Source organism: Gossypium hirsutum, chromosome A11 (genome assembly GCF_007990345.1).
Source record: "Gossypium hirsutum isolate 1008001.06 chromosome A11, Gossypium_hirsutum_v2.1, whole genome shotgun sequence".
Lineage (NCBI taxonomy): Eukaryota > Viridiplantae > Streptophyta > Magnoliopsida > Malvales > Malvaceae > Gossypium > Gossypium hirsutum.
The window spans coordinates 73,135,560-73,158,112 of NC_053434.1; positions in this window are offsets into that span (position 1 = coordinate 73,135,560).

Below are 22,553 nucleotides of genomic sequence, written 5' to 3' on the forward strand. Positions count from 1 at the left end.
ACGAGGACAAAGTTAAGGCAATTAAGGAGTGGCCGACTCCTAAATCGGTAACTGAGGTGAGATCTTTCCATGGTTTAGCCAGTTTTTATAGACGATTTGTGAAAGATTTCTTTACTATTGCTGCCCCATTGACTGAAGTTATAAAGAAATTAGTGGGTTTCAAATGGGGTGAAACCCAAGAAACAGCTTTTCAAACTCTAAAAGCTAAGTTATGTTCTGCTCCTTTGCTTAAATTACCTGATTTTGCTAAAACTTTTGAACTTGAGTGTGATGCTTCAGGAATTGGAATCGGCGCCGTTCTAAAGTCTTAGGGTTTGAACATATTAAAGAGTTATATGATGATGATACTGATTTCAGCCATATCTATAAGAATTGTGGACATACTGCTTTTGAAAAATTTTATCTTGTAGATGGCTTTCTTTTTCGTTTAAACAGGTTATGCATACCAAAGTGTTCCATGAGAGAATTGTTGATTCATGAAGCCCATAGTGGGGGACTAATGGGACATTTTGGAGTGGCCAAAACACTAGACATATTGCAAGAACACTTCCATTGGCCACATATGAAGAAGGATGTGGAAAAGGTATGTTCCAAGTGCATTACATGCAAACAAGCAAAATCTAAGGTAATGCCTCATGGCCTTTACACTCCTCTACCGATTCCTACTTCACCTTGGGTAGATTTATCCATGGATTTTATTTTAGGTTTGCCTCGAACAAAAAAAGGAAGAGATAGTATATTTGTTGTTGTTGACAGGTTTTCAAAGATGTCACATTTTATTCCTTGTCACAAAACAGATGATGCTACACATGTGGCAGACTTATTCTTTAAAGAAGTGGTAAGACTTCATGGCATCCCTAAAACAATTGTTTCTGATAGAGATGTCAAATTCCTTAGCCACTTTTGGAAGGTATTGTGGGGTAAGCTTGGTACTAAATTGCTTTATTCTACTACATGTCACCCCCAAACTGATGGTCAAACTGAAGTAGTTAATCGAATCTTAGGGACTCTATTACGAGCTGTTGTGGGAAAGAACATTAGAAATTGGGAAGAATGCCTACCATTCGTTGAATTTGCATATAATAGATCTATTCATTCTACAACTGGTTATTCCCCATTTGAACTTGTTTATGGTTTTAACCCACTAACAGTACTTGATCTTGCGCCATTACCTCTTGAACACGTTATGAATTTAGATGGCGAACAGAAAGCTGAGTTGGTGAAATCCTTACATGAGAAGGCTAGACAGCGAATAGCCAAAACAAATGATGCCAACACCAACAAAGCAAACAAGGGGCGCAAACGGGTTGTACTAGAACCCGGAGATTGGGTTTGGGTCCATTTGAGGAAAGAACGATTTCCTACAAAAAGGAAGACTAAGTTGGACCTAAGGGGCGATGGGCCTTTCCAAGTACTCGAGCGAATCAACGATAATGCCTATAAAATTGATCTACCTGGTGAGTACAATGTAAGTTCTACTTTTAATGTGGCTGACTTGTCCCCATTTGATTTTTCAGATTCGAGGACGAATCTTTTTGAGGAAGGGGGGAATGATACGAGTCATAAAGGCCCAATCTAAGTTCAAGAACGTGCTGGGCTCAAATTGCCACAAGGCCTAATAACAAGATCAAAGGCCCGACAAATGCGGTCCAAACTAAATGGGACCGTTCAAGAGCTTGTTAGCAAGGCCTTAGATGCATACACGAGAGAACAAGAAAATCAAGATTCACTTTCTTGTTTTCAAGAAAATCAAGAAACCGAATCTTGGCCCAATTTTGCTGTTCGAAGAGATTTCAAGAATCAAGAAAATCAAGATTTCAAATCTTGGAAATCTTGGTCCAAGAAACCAAATCTTGCAGCCAAAATGCATTGGATCTCCATTACGAGCGTCAACGACCCAATTTTGGTAGGAGATGGATCACGAGCCCAAATTCTTGAAGGCGAGGCCCAATAACCAAAATCCAGCCCAATCAAGAAATTTCTTCATACTTAGTTGAAAATCAGGCCAACATGTCAAAGGGCCCAATTCGTAAACATCCTACTTGTTTAATTTAATTTTTTAATCTTTAGGAGCATTACATGTAAAATTCGGCCCGAAACAGCCCATATAAGTGCATGGCCGAATTTACCTTGTTACTTTATTAATTATGTTTAATTTTTATTAGTTACTTGTGAGATTAGGATTTCTTGGAGGCCTATATAAGCATTGGCCAGCCACCCTTTGTAAACACATCTTATTATTATTTTTTCTATCAAATTTCAGATTTGTTGAGTGCAGAATTTTCTTTGGGGTTTTCTCCAATATTTCTCTCTTGAGTTTTCTTTAGAAGTTGTTTTAACAATCTTTTGATTGTGGGAGCCATCTTCAACCTTCTTCTTGCCATCGATATTCTTTGGAGGGGAGATTAGAGCCGTTTGAAGGAATTTGTGAATTCTTTCGGGAATTCTAGGGTTCTTAGGACTTTTCTTTATTTCTTACTGTTTCGATTTGTTTCTTTATTCCTACTTGTGCCGATTCATCATCTAATAATTTGCTGTTCTTGTTTGTGTTTCAGCCTTGATTCAAACTCCAAGAACTCTTCATTTAATCGGTTCTTTTATTGGCCACATATAATCGACTCAAAATTCCCCAAAATTTAGGGTTCTTGCCGTTTTCTATTTCTTCTTGTTGGGTGAAATTCGGCTGCTGAAATTTGGGCAATTCATATTGGGTGTTCAATTGGACCGAATCGCAACTTAAATTCACTTCTTGAACTGTTCAATTTCACCTATTTCTTTCTTTTCTTTTTTTTGCCGCCCAAATCCCTAATCTTCCAATTAAAAATCTGATTGTTTCATTCTATTTACTGTTTTGGTGTTCTTGGCAGATTCGGCTTGTGGGAGTTCATTCTTGGGAATCAATTTCGTGTTCTTGGTTTCAAGAAACCTCTTTCATAAGTGTTTCGTTCCTTGATTAGATCTTGCTGATTTTTAGGGTTCTTATTCCAGATTTTAATTTTTCCAGATTTAATCTCGTTCTTTGTTTGATTTCAGATCTGTTCGTTTAGAGCTTTTGTAGGAGTTTCTCGTGACTTGGCAACTCGATCTTGGTCCGCGCGCAACCCCGTATCAACAACATTTAACCTTTCCTAAGTACTCGTATAAGTCCCGGGTTAACACACTTATATTGTGTTGGTTCAACTTGAATACTTGGTTTTCATTCACCTATCATCCTCAATACATTTCATAACCCCTTTTGAACTAAATTTGAGCCTTTATCTCTTCTTTCTTAACCTATTTCGTCCACCCTCGAGTATTACTCCAATTCACGATCGGGCACATCTACGACTCGACTCTCCTTCCCGAGCCAGGGCGTATCATTTGGTATCAGAGCTAGCTGAATTGGAGTAAGAATCAAAGTTATCGACATTTCGGTATTGTAAAAAAAGGAAAAAAATTTAAACAAATTTGAAAAAAAAATTGTATTCAATTTTTTTTCTTGTCTTCTTTTGTATTCAGTACTGAAAAAAAGAGAAATTCAAAAAAAAAGAAAAAAAAGAAGTTTCAGAAGTAAAAAAAATTCAGAATTAAAAAAAAAGAAGAGGTCATAGTTGGATTTTAAAAGCATTGCTTGATGCCCGAAGGACCTTATCTATATAGCCACACTTAACCATTTTTATTTTGTTTGATAGCCTACCTTTAATCCCGACATCAGCCCCACCAAAGCCACATCAATTTTGTAAGCTGACCCCAAACGGTATTGATTTGTCAACTTAGTTTGCGAAGAACTTTGAGGGGTGAAAATCGAGTGGAAAAAGGCAAGAGCGATTGGTGAGACCATTCGAGAGAAGTAAAAGCCAAATAGTGTGATTTTTTTTTGTGTGAGAGAAGTGTGAGTTTTGTTGTGTGATTAAAAAAAAAGCTGTCAAGAAGTTTTGAAGGGATTGATGATGAAGAATATGATGATGTTTTGATCGACCCAACATATCAAACGATTATTCACGAGGTGGGTCAAATGCTTCAAAGAAAATTGGAACCAATTAAAGAACGATTGAAGAAGTTGGATGAACGATTCCAACGAGAGCAAATTTCTTCAAGTCAAGAGACGAAGAAAAGATCGTCACGACGACACTACTCGACAAGAGACTCTTATCAAGACTTCTATTCAACAAGGCGTTCGAGACCAAGAGAAGCAAACTCCGAGTTTGAGTCCTTCCGAGATGATAAACGAAAAAGTAAACGTGTCTCTACAAGTGCCTCAATTTATTCATCTACAAAGGATTATTTACGAAGAGGTGCACGTGTTTCAAGAGTGTCAAAGTACTCAGCTACGGAAGATCTATCACAAAGAGAAGATTGCCATTTGTATGAAGAATCCTTTTCTTATTCTCAACGAAAGGCTTCTCATTTTGATGATTTCTACTTTTGTAATGGAATTGAAATAGCATGTGAAAAAGAAAAAGAAAAAGAAAAAGAGCGCGAGCGAGAAAATGAACATGAAAAAGAAATGAAAGAAAAAGAAGATGAGTGGGAGATAGAAAAGAAAATTGAAAATGAGATTGAGAATAAAAACGAGTGCGAAAAAGAAAAGGAAACCGAAAAAGAGAGTGAGATTGAAGGAAGAAACGAGAGTGCAAAAGAAATGAGTGATATGGTAAAAGAAAGAGGATTTGAAAATGAGTTGGAAAAAGAAAGAAATGAAAAGGATGAAAGTGAAAAAGAAAGGAGTGTTGTTACTAACCATCCTATGAATTTTCCTTGTTTTGTTTCTACTTTTCAGGTTTCTCGAAATCCCATCGATCAATTTCAACTTCAATACTTTTCTAAGGAGAAACGATTTCGATTAGTCGAGAAAGGTAAGATCGTAGATGACCCTAGTCCACAAGTGCTTAAAGGTAAGCCATGTAAGGGATCTACTGTATTTGAGTCTTCTCAATCTTACTTGATTCTTGATGACGAGATTAGCAAAGACTTAGTTTGTGAGAAAGTTTTTCATCTTGATCTGATTGGAAATCATAATTTGATTGTTGATAAATGTGTTTTACATAGTAATGTGAAATATCTTTCTGCTCATAAGCCTATCATTGTCAAGATTGATCAAGAAGTAAGTCCAGGTAAGCCCAAACAAAAATTGGGATTGTGTGATGAAAAGTTGACATCTAATCTGTTTGCTTGTGATGATCATGTGAATTATCTAAATTGTGGTGTGAACTTTTCTTGTTTACGTGTACGAATGAAATATGAAGGGTTTGATTGCTCGAATGTATGTATGCCTAACTCCTATTTGCTTGACATGTGTGAAGTCTTGGTGAAGAAGAAATTTTCGTTGCGTTGCGAAACAACCAATGAAAATCGCGTTTTTAAACCTGGGATATACATTCCTAAGTTAACGTCAAGCCAAGCAAGAGGAAGCTTCGTTTTTGACCCCGGAGATTATTATTCTTTGTTCTTGTTAAAAGGGTTTGGATTTTGCAATTTTGACTTTCGAGATTATGCCTTTCGACTGTTTTGTGGTTCGGATTTGTTTCTATCCATGAACTTTTTGATTCATTTTGGAAAGGTAAGACCGAATTTCATTTTTGATCCTGGCATTGGGTTAAGCATCCCAATTTTGAATAAGCATCTAAAAAGATCATTTGTGTTTATAATTTTTAGTGTCTCTAATTCCTTTCATTCTCGTGTAGGTGACACTCTAAATTGGTTCCCTCCAAAAGAGGGAGGGCGTGGAAATAATTCAAAATTTTCTCGAACCATTCGTGATTTTCAAAGTTTTGGAAATGATTCTATTCGGGTCATGAACAAAAGGGTTCGAGATCTTGAAAAAAAATTTTCGAGCAAGTGGCCCGATTTGAGGACAAATCGTCTTCAAGAGGGAGGGTATGATGTGATCCTGATCGCATCATGTAATGTCACAACCCAACGCCGTCGAGATTGGCCTAAACACGAGGGCACCAAGTGCAAGATGAAGCTAATTTTTAGCTCATTTGAATTTCTTTTCGTGTGGTTCAACTCATTCGAGCTCAAGTTAGCTCATTCGTGCTCAAGTCAGCTCATTCAAGCTTAATTTAACTCGTTGAGCTCGTTATTAGCTCTTTAGCTCTTTTAATTTAATTTGCCGGAATAAATTAATTAGTTGAGTTAGTTATTTTAGCTCAAATAATTACTAAGTGTTTAATTAAGAAATCTGGACATTTTAATTATGTTTGTTTATTGCATGTTTAATTTGTTTTAATTATTACCTAGCATAAATGTGTTTGCCTTATTACAATTATTTAATGTGTCTTATTACTGATTTATTATTGATGTGATCCGGCTCGGTTAATTGAGTCGATTCACTTGATTGCCCGATCGTCGACGAGAAGTTTGCTCGATTTTGTAGATAGATGGAGTTAGATGATTTTTTATAGCCGAAGTTGAGAAAATGGGTTCAAAAGATGGTTTGGATAGATGTTTGATAGGCTCGGTGAAATAAAGAAATATTGTTTATGATGTGATCCGGCTCGGTTGATTGACTCGATTCACTTGATTGCCCGATCGTCGACGAGGAATAGTTGAGTTATCGGAAATAGGATGAAATAAGGCTAAAGATGCGGAAGCTTTCAGATGGTTTTAAAGGTTGGCTAAGGTGATGGTAAATTTATAAGGGTAGTAGGCTCGATTTAAGTATAAAAATAAGAAAAATGGAAGTTGATAAATGAAGGCTCGGTTTTGTAAAAAGATATTATAGTTGGGTAAAATCTAGGATAGTCGGTGGAATGGATAAATGAGCTTAAACACCAGAAATGATTCAACACTAAAAGTGTCACCCCGATTTCTATTCGGTTCAAGGTGGGATTGCGGAATTGTAGAAGGTTGAACGCCACACCAAAGCAAGGTGATAAGTTCAAAAGAGAACGATAGACGCCACTAGCACGCTAGATAAGTCAGATCGAAACTCGTACGAATTTAGAGAGGAGAAAACTCACTCTTTGAACAAAGTTCATTCAAATGATCAAAAGTCAAAAGTCCTTTACAAATGAAATCAACAAACTATTTATACTAGTTTCTTATGCTAACCGAATAGTCCATTCATGAACTTAATGATTAAGTAATGAACCTAAATTAAGACATGAACCTTCTAGAAAAATGACCAATGGTGTCCTTGTCCATGTTCGGCCGAATGGGAGATGAATGGGCAGCTTCATGTATGAGCAAACTTTGGAAGCCAATGGGATTGTCTAGGTTCGGCCATGGGATGCATGAAACTCCCAAAGGGTGTCTCTTGGCCGAATAGGTGCTTAGGAAACTCCAAGGGTCCTCCCACATGCATCGATTGTACATGGAACTTGGAAGGGGCCTTGAACCTAGCCATACATGCACTTGCATTGATTACCCCCCCATTCATGCATGTGTGCCGTCCAAGGGAGATGCACCTTTCAATATGCATTAACCTTCCATGTACATGAATGTATGTCCTCCAAACATTGAACCGGTCCATGCATGTATCCTCCCGTTCAATTAACTTTCCCATGGACCTTGCATTAAATGCCATGAATGTATCTTCCAAATTCGGCTAACCTACAAAAGTAAATAACATAATTAAATAACACAACTATTCATATAATTATAATTTAAAATAATAACTAAATAGCTTAATATCACTAACTAAATTTGAACACAATAATTATAAGTCAACTTATAATAAATTCAGCTAGCTCAAAAATAGTCAAAACACTTAATGAGTTGAAATTGAGCTAGGGGTTTCGGCATGAGCTGTAGTAAACTTAATTATAAACTAAATTAAGACTTAGTTTATTGAAAGAAAGAAAGAAGGAGCTGAAAGTAAGCTCAGTTGAGCTCAAACGAGCTGAAACAAGATCAAATGAGCTGAGTTGAGCTGGACGGTGCTCGAGGAGCTAGAAATGAGCTAGGATCAGCTTGCCAACAATGCACGGGTCCTTTGGATAGTTGCTTCAAGCTGATTTTGTGAGCTTTGGCCCTTGTTTCGAACCAAGGTTTTGCATTAGAAGCTAAAATAGCTTCTAGGAAATGTTTAGCATAAGCTTGAGTTATAGGTACTTTAGGCAGCTCGTTTAGATCTTGGTTTGCACTCGAGGATGCCCCGGGCGTGCTCACATCATTCCCTCCCTCTTTAAAGCGATTTGTCCCCAAATCGGGCCATTTTCTCAAAAAAAATTTTACATCGTCACCAGCCCTTTTGTCGATGGAATTGGCATAGTTGCTCCCAAAAACCTGCAAATCAGACATGCCTTGAGTAGGACACAATTTATGTTTATACCCTCCCTCTTTAGGAGGGAACCACTTCGAAGTGTCACCTACACAAAAATTAAATAGATTAGTGACACCTTGGTTTATAAGTTCAAAAGGTCTTCTTAAGATCTTATGCAAAAATTGAACAAATGAACCAATGCCGGGATCAAAAGTGAAAGTTGATTTTACCTTTCCGCAATGAGTTAAGAATTTCTTCGTTGGAGATATACCAAAAACAAGAAGCATTCGGGAATTATAATTTTGGACAACAAAAATCCATGACTTAAAAACTTTGAACAATGATGTAGAACCAAAGCTTCGATTTAGCGTTTGCAACTTGTCATAGTTCAACAACTTCGTTTTCAAATTTAAAGTCATAACATCAAGCAAGCACAAATGGTTCACACATCTATTCACACATAGCGATAAGATTCGGAAAAGATGAGAAGATTCAACATATTTATTCCAAACAAAATTAGAGTACTCACCTTTATTTATCAACAACTTAAGATAACTTGCTCCGGGCTTAAACACACGGTTTTGGTCATTCTTTGTTAAAAACAGCAAAGGCTTTTTCAAACATGCAAAATTTATACAACAAGGCAGATTTGAGACACCATCTTCAACTTTAAGTGCACTAACCATTTTACATGTCATCCTCGTATCAAACAAACAAATCAAAGACATGCATGTTTTCAAGCATTCATGCATCTCAAATCTCATACGTACATTCTTGTTTAGACAAAGTAGTTTCTCATAAAAGATCAATGAGTGCATATTTTTACTCAAATCAAGCAGATGGAAAGGCTTATATGTTTTCTTATCTTGCAAATGCCAAATATTTATTATTTCAATAACAAACTCATCAGCATCACAATTTCCAAAAACATTATTCTTCTTGCCATCATTCCACGCAAATATGATATTATCAATCAAAGAATGGCAAGTAACCACATCAAAATTCAGATCATTTTTAAAGGACAAATCATCAACAAGGTTTCCATCAACAATCGAATAAGGCAGAGGTGCTTTAAAATTTTCAACATTCATACCTTGCTCCTCTTTTGGCTTAGGCGAACTACGATCATTAAGAATGTTACCTTTTTCAACCAAGGTGAACCCTCTCTCTTTTGAAAGGTATTGAAGTCGAAACTTGTCAATCGATTCCTTGGAAACCTGGAAAGAAGAAAATTTACACGGCAAACTTGCAAATGGGTTAGTTAGAACATTCCTCACTTTTGCTCGATTACTTTCTCCTTTTTCACTCTTCTCTTTTTCAAACTCTTTTCAAATTCTTTTTTCGCTTTTTCTTTTTCAATTTTCTTTTATTCATTTTCTTTTTCTCTCACTTTTTTGATTTCTTTTTCTTTTGCAATTTCTTTTTCTTTTTCGTTTTCTTTTTGTTTTCTTTCAATTTCTTTTTCAATCTCTTTCTCCTTTTCTCGCTCAATGGATTGCTTCATTTTGAATTGGTCTTCTTGCACTTGTTCCGGTGTGAGCGGCTCTAAAGTGATTTTCTTTCCTTGATGCTTGAAGGAATACCTATTGGTACGTTCATCGTGAATGACCTTGCGATCCGATTGCCATGGTTCTCCTAGCAACAAATGGCAGACTTGAATAGGCACAACATCAAAAAGGACTTCGTCTTGGTATCTTCCAATGGAAAATGCAACACGCACTTGTTGAGTAACTTCAAATTTGCCTTCAACACCAAGTCCTTGCAGTTGATAGGGTCGTGGATGCTTGGTAGTGGCCAAGCCAAGTTTTTTTACCGTTCGAATACTAGCCATGTTTGACCTACTTCCACCATCAATAATGAGGCAACAAACTTTATCGTGGACACGGCAACGCGTGTGAAACATATCTTCACATTGTGGTTCATTTTCCAATCTTTGAAGGATTGCACTAATCTTGATGTCAACGATAGTAGATGTCAAATCTTCTTTATCTTTGTCGAATTGTCGAAATTCAGATCGCATTATCCTTTGCATTTCTTGTCTCCACATTTGGAATTCAAATTCAGAAAATTCTTCAGACATGCTTCAACAAAATATTAGAAAACAAAAGTTAAATTAGAAAGAAAAAAAATAATTCTCACCACAAATCTCTCAAGTTCGCTCAAAAAGAAAAATTCACTCACTCTCGTGTTTGAACTCTCTTTTAGGCTTTTTTTCGAATGAACTCACGCTCTCTTGCCTTTTACCACTCGACCTCGTCTCACAAATTCGTAATTCGTCTCGATAGACTTAATTTGCTGCTTGAGGGTCGGTTTGAAAATGGGTTACAAGGGATAATGTTGGGTGTAGGGTAGGCTGAATAAAGAAGAAAATTGGTTTAAAGTGTGGCGTTGGGATGGGTAAATAATGGTAGGAAGGGAAACTTGATGATCGGAGTAATAAGTGATAATGATAAAAACTCGCAAGACTTTTCACTTTTTTTTCTTCTTTTTTTTAACTCGATTTTTTTGTCACTTCTTTTTTTTTCTTTTTTTCGATTTTTTTGAATTTTTTTTTTGAATTTATTCTCTTTTTTTTTAAAATCCAATACAATAGTAAACAAAATACAAGGAAGAGAAAAAAAATTAAATTCCAACTCAAAATTTTTTTTTTTGATTTTTTTGACTTTTTTTTACATTACGAACCTACTCCGAGCTTGATACGAATGTCGGCACTTCTCGTTTTAGTAGCTCTGATACCAAATGATGTGATCCGGCTCGGTTGATTGACTCGATTCACTTGATTGCCCGATCGTCGACGAGGAATAGTTGAGTTATCGGAAATAGGATGAAATAAGGCTAAAGATGCGGAAGCTTTCAGATGGTTTTAAAGGTTGGCTAAGGTGATGGTAAATTTATAAGGGTAGTAGGCTCGATTTAAGTATAAAAATAAGAAAAATGGAAGTTGATAAATGAAGGCTCGGTTTTGTAAAAAGATATTATAGTTGGGTAAAATCTAGGATAGTCGGTGGAATGGATAAATGAGCTTAAACACCAGAAATGATTCAACACTAAAAGTGTCACCCCGATTTCTATTCGGTTCAAGGTGGGATTGCGGAATTGTAGAAGGTTGAACGCCACACCAAAGCAAGGTGATAAGTTCAAAAGAGAACGATAGACGCCACTAGCACGCTAGATAAGTCAGATCGAAACTCGTACGAATTTAGAGAGGAGAAAACTCACTCTTTGAACAAAGTTCATTCAAATGATCAAAAGTCAAAAGTCCTTTACAAATGAAATCAACAAACTATTTATACTAGTTTCTTATGCTAACCGAATAGTCCATTCATGAACTTAATGATTAAGTAATGAACCTAAATTAAGACATGAACCTTCTAGAAAAATGACCAATGGTGTCCTTGTCCATGTTCGGCCGAATGGGAGATGAATGGGCAGCTTCATGTATGAGCAAACTTTGGAAGCCAATGGGATTGTCTAGGTTCGGCCATGGGATGCATGAAACTCCCAAAGGGTGTCTCTTGGCCGAATAGGTGCTTAGGAAACTCCAAGGGTCCTCCCACATGCATCGATTGTACATGGAACTTGGAAGGGGCCTTGAACCTAGCCATACATGCACTTGCATTGATTACCCCCCATTCATGCATGTGTGCCGTCCAAGGGAGATGCACCTTTCAATATGCATTAACCTTCCATGTACATGAATGTATGTCCTCCAAACATTGAACCGGTCCATGCATGTATCCTCCCGTTCAATTAACTTTCCCATGGACCTTGCATTAAATGCCATGAATGTATCTTCCAAATTCGGCTAACCTACAAAAGTAAATAACATAATTAAATAACACACAACTATTCATATAATTATAATTTAAAATAATAACTAAATAACTTAATATCACTAACTAAATTTGAACACAATAATTATAAGTCAACTTATAATAAATTCAGCTAGCTCAAAAATAGTCAAAACACTTAATGAGTTGAAATTGAGCTAGGGGTTTCGGCATGAGCTGTAGTAAACTTAATTATAAACTAAATTAAGACTTAGTTTATTGAAAGAAAGAAAGAAGGAGCTGAAAGTAAGCTCAGTTGAGCTCAAACGAGCTGAAACAAGATCAAATGAGCTGAGTTGAGCTGGACGGTGCTCGAGGAGCTAGAAATGAGCTAGGATCAGCTTGCCAACAATGCACGGGTCCTTTGGATAGTTGCTTCAAGCTGATTTTGTGAGCTTTGGCCCTTGTTTCGAACCAAGGTTTTGCATTAGAAGCTAAAATAGCTTCTAGGAAATGTTTAGCATAAGCTTGAGTTATAGGTCCTTTAGGCAGCTCGTTTAGATCTTGGTTTGCACTCGAGGATGCCCCGGGCGTGCTCACATCAGTTTATAATTTAATAGTTAAAATGGAATGGAAAAATAGAACTCAAGCGAAGAACGATTCAATACTATATGAAGTATTGCCCCGGGACTTATATTGCTCAAGGTGGATTAAATGGATTGTCGAAGATGGACCTTGACCCGTTACCTATAGAGAGGTAGGAACCAAAGGTATAAAAAGGTGGATGAACGCCACACCAGGATGGTGATAAGTTCAAGAAGTCGGGTTGACGCCACTAGCGAGCTAGATAAGTCAGAACGAGACTCGTACGAAATAGGATAGGAGGAAACCTCACAATCAAGTTTTCAATAATCAAATTCTGTAACCTTTTACAATAAACAAGTAAGCTATTTATAAGCCTAAAATGCCTATTGATATTCGGCATCTATGTTGTTCACACTAACTTAAATTCTGTTCACACAGGTATTTAACATGTTCACACAAATAGCATTAAAATTCAGTTCATGCTTGAAGATGGTACATGAATTGGCCGAACCATCATGATGCTTCACTTGATGCATTCATGCATCCTTAGCCTTGAAGAATCTCCATAATTCCATGAATGTGCAGCTCTTTAATGATCCTACATCTCCCTTGGCTGAATGAGGCATTAATGTGCCTAAAATACTTGAATGGTCATCTTGAAAATGCATGAATCATGCATGAAACGTCCCATGTATTTTCCCCCATAAATATGATCCATGAATCTTCAAATACATGAACTTTCAGCAACTCCCTCTTCTATGAACGTCCCAAATGCATGTGCTCCTTTAAATGCCATCCATTGAACCTCAATTGTGCATGCACACTCCCATACATTGCACCAATCCGTTCATGAACCTGCAGCAAATTAAATCAGCAAGTTAAATGCATTTCAAACACATTAAATTAGCAGCATATGAACTCAATAATTTGCACATTAAATTTGGCCATACATATTAACAATTTCATACATATTTAAAACATCATAATTAATTAAGTATTTAATTTAGATATAATTAAAACACTTAATTAATTATTTGTCCAGATTTAACAAATTAATTAACTTAAAATAAACAACTAATTCAACTAAAGACAAATTAAATGATTTATTTCAGGAAAATAAATGCAAGCTAAAGAAAGCTAAAAATAAGCTCATTAGGTTAAGATTGAGCTGAATTGAGCTTGAATGAGTTGACTTGAGCTCGAGTGAGCTGGAAACAAGCTAAACAGAGCTCAATGAGAAGGAATTGAACTAATTCAGCTTGCATGGATTTGCAAACAATGCTTAGGGAGCTGGTCCAAAAGTGTGCCCAAGGCGTGGCCGTATCATCCCCTCCCTCTTTAAAGCGATTTGTCCCCAAATCGGGCCATTTACTCGCAAAAAATTGTTGATGATTTTGAAAGCCACAATTGACTCGGATCAAAAGAAGCTCATTCGCATGCCCTCCCTCTTTAGGAGGGTACCACTTCACATTGTCACCTTTAAAAGAATAAAACAAATTACTGACACAATGAAGATTAAACACAAAGGAACTTTCCAAAATTTGATTCACAATTCGAACAGATAAACTGATACCAGGGTCAAAAATAGAAATTGTTCTTACCTTTTTTCTCGATAGAAACAAACCTAAATCACAAAACAGTCGAAAGGCATAATCTCGAAGATCAGAATTACAGAATCCAAGCCCTTTTAACAAGAACAAAGAATAATAATCTCCGGGGACAAAAACAAAATTTTCTCTTGCCATTTCAATTTGATTTAGCAATTTCATGACAGACTTCATAGAAAGAACACTAAACATCTCAAAATGATTATCATGCAAAACATGTTTAGATCTTGTAGACCATAGTTGAGAACAACCTCCGAAAACAAAATATGGATTTTGACTTAACAAACCAACAAGATTCACATGTCTCATTTTCAAACTTAAAGACAAAGCATCATACAAACAAAAATTGTTTACACATTCATTCAAACAAATTTACGATACTTGCTTTCTTTCATGGATGATTCATAATAACAAACTCCAGGATTAAAGACATGATTTTGACTACTCGATCCAAATGGCAAAAAGAGTCCTTTTATCTCCAACAATTTACACAAATTAAACAACGATGGTGTTAGCATACTCAAATTCAAACAAGCAAACCCTTTAAATTTCATTCGAAAAGATTTATGAAAACATGGAAATTTCACACCATAAATTAGATAATCCACATGATCAACACAACCAAGCAAATGATATGTCGACTTTTGATCACTCAATTCTAGATTTTGTTGGTGCTGATTTATTCGTTCTTCATCAAAAATCTTGCCAATACCATACTCAACAATACATTTCCAATCCTTTTCAATGGAATTAGATAAAATGAATAATTTATACGGACTTTCATCTTGCGCATCCAAAACATGCATTCCATTGCAAGTTAAAGATAAACAACCAATACCATCAAAATGATATTTTTCAAATGCAAGAATCTTCTTATCATTAGACAAAGCAAATGGATCATCATCAATCAAAGAATGACAAATAGCCACGTCAAAGTTTAGATTCTTTCTAAAGACCAAATCATCAACAGTGTGTCCATCAACAATCGAGTAAGGCAGAAGTGCTTTAAAATTTTCAATATTCATACCTTGCTTACCTTTTGGCATAGGCGAACTAGGATCGTTGAGAACATTACCTTTTTCAGCCAAAATGAACCTTCTCTCCTTCGAGAGGTATTGGAGTTGAAAATTATCGTCACTTGGCCTTCCGGATACCTGAAAAGAGGAAACAAAACAAGACAAATTCTCATGTGGTTTAGTAAACAGATTCCTCACTTTTTCTTGCTCTTTTGCCTCCTTTTCTCTCGTTTGTTTTTCTAACTCATTGTCTTTTCTTTCTTTTTCAATTTTCTCTTTTTCCTCACACTTTTGTTCAATCTCAATTTCTTTTTCGATTTCTTTCTCTTTTTCACATCCTTTTTCAATCTCAATTTCTTTTTCCATGACACTCGTTTCTTTTACACTCTCGTTTCTTTCTTCAATCTTACTCTCTTTTTTAATTTCTTGTTCCTTTTCTTTCATTTCTTTTTTTCGTCTCTCGATTTCATTCCATATATGCTCATTTTCTCTCATCAACATTTCTTGTCTTTCCTTTCTTCTTATTTCTTTTTCTTTTTGCCTCGCTCTTTCATTATAGGATGGAGATGTTACAAATGAATCAGCACGAAATGACTCTCGTTGGGTATAATTGGAACGACTTTCATACAAAAAATGATCACCTCTTCGAGATTGATTCTTGGCGGACGAATACCTCGGTGCATACGAAGGACTACTTGTGATTTCTCGTTCGTCACCTCGGAAAGCTTTAAACTCAAAACTTGCTTTGCTTCGTCTTGAGTTCCTCGTTGAATAGGAATCATGGTATGAATCTCTTCCCAAAAAATCAATGGATGTGTGCCTTCGTGATGATCTTGTCTCCGTCTCTTCACCCGGTGAGTTTGGCTTCCATCGGGCTCTTTCCTCCACTCGATCCAATCGATCATGCAATTTATCAAATTTTGATTTCACCATTCTACGCATCTCTTGCATCAAATATTGGAATTCTGATTCGGGAAATGTTTCTCGAGACATGATTAAGTAATGACAAGAAGATGTTAGAAAAAATAATAAAGAAAATAAATACCTTACCACAAACCTCACAAATTCGCTCGAAAAGGAAATAATGATTTTCACTCGCACTCGTGTTTACATTCAAATTTTGGCTTTTTCTTTGATGTAATTTCACTCGTGCCTTTTTCCACTCAACCTCTTCTCACAATTTCGTGATTTGTCTCGGTAGACTTAATTTGCTGCTTGAGGGTCGGTTTCAAATTGGTTACAAGGGATAATGTCGGGTGTAGGGTAGGCTGAATAAAGAAGAAAATTGGTTTAAAGTGTGGCGTTGGGATGGGTAAATAATGGTAGGAAGGGAAACTTGATGATCGGAGTGATAAGAGATGAAAATAAAACTCGCAATACTTTTCACTTTTTTTTGTTCTTTTCTTTTACTTTTTTTTCTTTTTTTGCTCACTTCTTTTTTTTTTTTGAATTTCGTTTTTTTTTGTGATACTCCAATACAATAGTAAGGTAAATACAAGGAAGGAAAAAAATTAAATTACAACTCGAATTTTTTTTGATTTTTCTTTTCACGTTCCGAACCTACTTGCGGCCTTGTTACGAACGTTGGTGCTCCTCGTTTTGCAAGCTCTGATACCAAATGATGTGATCCGGCTCGGTTGATTGAGTCGATTCACTTGATTGCCCGATCGTCGACGAGAAGTTTGCTCGATTTTGTAGATAGATAGAGTTAGATGATTTTTTTTATAGCGGAAGTTGAGAAAATGGGTTCAAAAGATGGTTTGGATAGATGTTTGATAGGCTCGGTGAAATAAAGAAATATTGTTTATAATTTAATAGTTAAAATGGAATGGAAAAATAGAACTCAAGCGAAGAACGATTCAATACTATATGAAGTATTGCCCCGGGACTTATATTGCTCAAGGTGGATTAAATGGATTGTCGAAGATGGACCTTGACCCGTTACCTATAGAGAGGTAGGAACCAAAGGTATAAAAAGGTGGATGAACACCACACCAGGATGGTGATAAGTTCAAGAAGTCGGGTTGACGCCACTAGCGAGCTAGATAAGTCAGAACGAGACTCGTACGAAATAGGATAGGAGGAAACCTCACAATCAAGTTTTCAATAATCAAATTCTGTAACCTTTTACAATAAACAAGTAAGCTATTTATAAGCCTAAAATGCCTATTGATATTCGGCATCTATGTTGTTCACACTAACTTAAATTCTGTTCACACAGGTATTTAACATGTTCACACAAATAGCATTAAAATTCAGTTCATGCTTGAAGATGGTACATGAATTGGCTGAACCATCATGATGCTTCACTTGATGCATTCATGCATCCTTAGCCTTGAAGAATCTCCATAATTCCATGAATGTGCAGCTCTTTAATGATCCTACATCTCCCTTGGCTGAATGAGGCATTAATGTGCCTAAAATACTTGAATGGTCATCTTGAAAATGCATGAATCATGCATGAAACGTCCCATGTATTTTCCCCCATAAATATGATCCATGAATCTTCAAATACATGAACTTTCAGCAACTCCCTCTTCTATGAACGTCCCAAATGCATGTGCTCCTTTAAATGCCATCCATTGAACCTCAATTGTGCATGCACACTCCCATACATTGCACCAATCCGTTCATGAACCTGCAGCAAATTAAATCAGCAAGTTAAATGCATTTCAAACACATTAAATTAGCAGCATATGAACTCAATAATTTGCACATTAAATTTGGCCATACATATTAACAATTTCATACATATTTAAAAAATCATAATTAATTAAGTATTTAATTTAGATATAATTAAAACACTTAATTAATTATTTGTCCAGATTTAACAAATTAATTAACTTAAAATAAACAACTAATTCAACTAAAGACAAATTAAATGATTTATTTCAGGAAAATAAATGCAAGCTAAAGAAAGCTAAAAATAAGCTCATTAGGTTAAGATTGAGCTGAATTGAGCTTGAATGAGTTGACTTGAGCTCGAGTGAGCTGGAAACAAGCTAAACAGAGCTCAATGAGAAGGAATTGAACTAATTCAGCTTTCATGGATTTGCAAACAATGCTTAGGGAGCTGGTCCAAAAGTGTGCCCAAGGCGTGGCCGTATCAATTATGCCTAAGCTGTTATTTAATGTTCACCCAAATTTAATTAACTTGTCTAGGATGCTGAATTAAATGTGTCTTAGTTGCCGAATTTATTGATGTTTTTCATTAGTTTCAGCCGAATTTATGAGCATATTTATTGATCAAATTGCTGCCAATTTAATTTGTCTTAAGATGCTGATTTTTAATGAGCAGATATTAATGACCGAATTTAATTATTTGGCTGCAGGTTTAATGGCTTGGACGGCAATTTAAGGAAGTGGATGTTGGCCGAATTTAATGTACAGCAAGACATGCATTAAAGATGCTGTTCTACATGCAAGGAACGGCATTAAAGGAGTTGTTTGTGCTTTTTCATGTGGCCATTTAATGGACGAAATTAAAGAAGCTGCTTGCTGATTTAATGTGCAGCAAAGACATGAATTAAATGAGATGTTCCCATGTATGGAACGGCATTTAAAGGGAAGCAAAACATGAATTAAATGAGATATTCACCATGCATGGACGGCATTAATGAAAGCATGCAAGGGGGGACGTTATTGAACAGCATTAAAGCTGGTATTGCTTTGGGTACAGCAAAGAGCTGTTGTTTGGGGAATTTCCAAGTGACCATTCAGCCAAAGCATGTCTGTTGCTTAATTAACCAAGGTTGACGTTTCATACTCCCAAGAAGCATTTAGGAGCTGTTTTGTGTGGCCAAAACGTCAATAAAAATGGTCAAGCTGTTCAACTCACAAGGTTAAGGTGCATTCAACTTCATTGGCCGAACCAAGACCCCTTATTCAGCTCACCAATACTTCCATTAATGTCCAGCTGAATGGATTACATCTAGAAGCTGTCCAATTGACTTCTTCATGCATGAAGCTTCCCAAAAATGTCTTAGGACGGTTGTTGGAAATTTCTAGTCTCTTTTGTTTTAATTTTGGCTGACCATTCAGCATCTTATTAGTCCATTCGGCTACCTTAGGAATTTAGCTATAAATAGCTTGCTTTGTATTTGTTTTAAGGTTAGACAATATATTTTTACAACTTATATGAAATTTGTTTACTTTGTGAGTTTGTTTTCAACTCTCATTGTTCTCCAAGGACTGGTTAGACTTATCAAGTAACCCTTGTGGCGTCAACCCATTTTTGTATTTCGAACTTATCACTTTGCACCCAAAGTGTGGCGTTCAAGTTATACCGAGGTTCCTATCATCTTTGATAGTGGGTCAAGGTTCCATTTTATTCGTTTTCCATCCATACAACATTTAACCTTTCCTAAGTATTCGTATAAGTCCCGGGTTAACACACTTATATTGTGTTGGTTCAACTTGAATACTTGGTTTTCATTCACCTATCATCCTCAATACATTTCATAACCCCTTTTGAACTAAATTTGAGCCTTTATCTCTTCTTTCTTAACCTATTTCGTCCACCCTCGAGTATTACTCCAATTCACGATCGGGCACATCTACGACTCGACTCTCCTTCCCGAGCCGGGGCGTATCAGAAAGCTCTAAACGAACAGATCTGAAATCAAACAAAGAACGAGATTAAATCTGGAAAATTAAAATCTGGAATAAGAACCCTAAAAATCAGCAAGATCTAATCAAGGAACGAAACACTTGTGAAAGAGGTTTCTTGAAACCAAGAACACGAAATTGATTCCCAAGAATGAACTCCCACAAGTCGAATCTGTCAAAGAACACCAAATCAGCAAGCAAATTAGATCGACCAGAATTTCTTGAAACAAATTAGGGTTTATGCGTAAATGAGAAAGAAAGAAATTGAAGGCATAAAACGGCTATTGAGGCTGAGAAAGCGAGGGCGATCTGCTCAATTGACCACCACGAAAGTTTCCCCTAAGTTTCCACAACCAAATTCACCCAAGAAGAATAAGTGTGCATTCGGCAAGAACCCTAGAATTTGGGGATTTAGGGCTGATTATCGAACTCCAGCAAAAAGTGAAATTGATCAATTCTTTAAGATAAACGAGGGCTGGAAACACAAATAAAATAGCAAATAGATTAGAATTGAGATTCAGCACAAGTAGAATTAAATAAAAGAAATTGAACAGCAAAAATTAAAGGATAAGTCCTAAAGATCCTTGAAATCCCAAAAGATTTCACAAATCTCTTCAAACGGCTCTAATCTCCCCTCCAAAGAATATCGGTGGCAAGAAGAAGGTTGAAGATGGCTCCCACAATCAAAAGATTGTTAAAACAACTTCTAAAGAAAGCTCAAGAGAGAATTCTTGGAGAAAACCCCAAAGAAAATTTTGCACTCTAACAAACTGAAATTTAATGTATTGAATGATAATAAGATCTTTTTACAAAGGGTGGCTGGCCAATGCTTATATAGGCCTCTAACAAATCCTAATCTCACAAGTAACTAATAAAAATTAAACCTAATTAATAAAATAACAAGGTAAATTCGGCCATGCACTTATATAGGCTGTTTTGGGCCGAATTTTACATGTAATGCTCCTAAAGATTAAAAAATTAAATTAAACAAGTAAGATGTTTACAAATTGGGCCCTTTGACATTTTGGCCTGATTTTCAACTAAGTATGAAGAAATTTCTTGATTGGGCTAGATTTTGGTTATTGGGCCTCGCCTTCAAGAATTTGGGCTCGTGATCCATCTCCTACCAAAATTGGGTCGTTGACGCTCGTAATGGAGATCCAATGCGTTTTGGCTGCAAGATTTGGTTTCTTGGACCAAGATTTCCAAGATTTGAAATCTTGATTTTCTTGATTCTTGAAATCTCTTCGAACAGCAAAATTGGGCCAAGATTCGGTTTCTTGATTTTCTTGAAAATAAGAAAGTGAATCTTGATTTTATTGTTCTCTCGTGTATGCATCTAAGGCGTTGCTAACAAGCTCTTGAATGGTCCCATTTAGTTTGGACCGCATTTGTCGGGCCTTTGATCTTGTTATTGGGCCTTGTGGCAATGTGAGCCCATCACGTTCTTGAACTTGGATTGGGCCTTTATGACTCGTATCATTCCCCCCTTCCTCAAAAAGATTCATCCTCGAATCTAAAAAATCAAATGAACTCGACTTTCCTCGATCGAATGGGACTAATGGCAATTGAGTCCACTGAAAAGAATAGCCATGAAATAGTAAATAGCAACGCAAACAAGCTTGTAGTCCAATTATAAGCATAATAGAACAGGTATAACGCATGTGAATGGACAGATTCAGATTACCATGCCTTAATCGACAGTCTATAGATTCACTCACACATGCATTATCAAAAACAAGAATCTTGGCCTATAGGTCAATTCAAAGTGTGAACATGTGAGCCTTGATCGGGCCTATAGTTTGGACCGCATTTGTCGGGCCTTTGATCTTATTATTGGGCCTTGTGGCAATGTGAGCCCATCACGTTCTTGAACTTGGATTGGGCCTTTATGACTCGTATCACATGAATTTGTAGAAACATTGCATCTAGCCGTACATGCACCAGCATTTAATACTTCTTCATTCATGAGTGTGGAATGCCCAAAAGAGATGTTTCTTCATCCATACATTGTACCGTCCAAAGGAATGTACCTACATGAAATAAACAAGTCATTAAGACATCTCATGAACACTCATAAATTTGGCATGATGTGAACACATTAATGTCATGCATTAATTCGGCTATGTGAACATAATCAATTTATATAATGACAATGACATATTAATAACAAATATTAATATAAGACAAGTTTAATGCTTAAATGAATATGTGCAAATTTTTATTTAATGTATTAAAGACAAAACCGAGTTTAAACTAAAATGAGCTAAGCTTTAGCTCGTGAGCTAAAGTCGAGCTGAGGCTAAACTCCTAAGCTGAAGTTGAGCTAAGGTTTAGCTCGTGAGCTGAATATGAGCTAGGAGTGAGCTCGGTTTAGCTCAGGCAAGTTGGATCGAGCTTGAATAAGCTGGATTTGAGCTGGACGGAGCTCGTGGAGCTGGAAACGAGCTGGGATCAGCTTGCCAACATGTCAATGCTCGGCTTGACAGACTTGTTCGATGAAGTTCGTGGGGCGTGCTCGTATCAAGTAGTTAATTGATCCCACCAAATCATGGCGTAGTCCGAGAACTCTATCGCCGCTAGTTTCACCTTCTTGTTCTCAAAATAGTTGTGACACTCAAACACCAACTCTATCTTTTTCTCCCATTCAAGATAGGCCTCCGGATCTGATCTACCTTGAAACGGTGGAATAGACAATTTAATGTTCTTGAGATCATCATCTTCGGGTCTTCGATCTCGTTGTCGGTGTTGCCTACGTCGATCACTAGCATTAGATTCT